This window comes from Triticum dicoccoides, chromosome 1B, assembly GCF_002162155.2.
Source record: "Triticum dicoccoides isolate Atlit2015 ecotype Zavitan chromosome 1B, WEW_v2.0, whole genome shotgun sequence".
NCBI lineage: Eukaryota > Viridiplantae > Streptophyta > Magnoliopsida > Poales > Poaceae > Triticum > Triticum dicoccoides.
Window position 1 is genome coordinate 247863203 of NC_041381.1, and position 855 is coordinate 247864057.

Sequence of the window (855 nt, forward strand, 5' to 3'; positions counted from 1 at the left end):
GAAAAGGTATATCCTTCGTTGACCGTGAAAGCTTGTGATGGGCTAAGTTGGGACACCCCTGCAGGGTATAAACTTTCGAAAGCCGTGCCTGCGATTATAGGCAGATGGGAATTTGTTAATGTCCGGTTGTAGATAACTTGACACCAGATCCGAATTAAAACGCATCAACTGCGTGTGTAGCCGTGATGGTCTCTTTTCGGCGGAGTCCGGGAAGTGAACACGGTTTTGGATTATGTTTGACGTAAGTAGGAGTTCAGGATCACTTCTTGATCATTGCTAGCTTCACGACCGTTCCATTTGCTCTCTTCTCGCTCTTATTTGCGTATGTTAGCCACCATATATGCTCAGTCGCTGCTGCAACCTCACCACTTTACCCCTTCCTTTCCCATAAGCTTAAATAGTCTTGATCTCGCGGGTTTTGAGATTGCCGAGTCCTCGTGACTCACCAGATACTATCACAACAGTTGTAGGTGCCGATGATACCAGTGCAGGTGATGCAACCGAGCTCAGATGGGAGCACAACGAAGATCTTAGTTGTTGCTATGTTTTGTTTCTTATTGATCAGTAGTGGTGCCCAGTTGGGACGATCGGGGATCTAGCAGTTGGATTATCTTTTTTTTCTTTTGGCTTCGTCCGTAGTCGGACTACTGTGTGTACTTTGAATGATGTATGAGTTATATGTTCATTGTGTGAAGTGGCGATTGTAAGCCAACTCTTTATCCCAATCTTGTTCATTACATGGGATTGTGTTAAGATGACCCTTTTTGCAACAAAACCACCATGCGGTTATGCCTCTAAGTCGTGCTTCGACACGTGGGAGATATAGCCGCATCGTGGGTGTGACAGACCGACGGC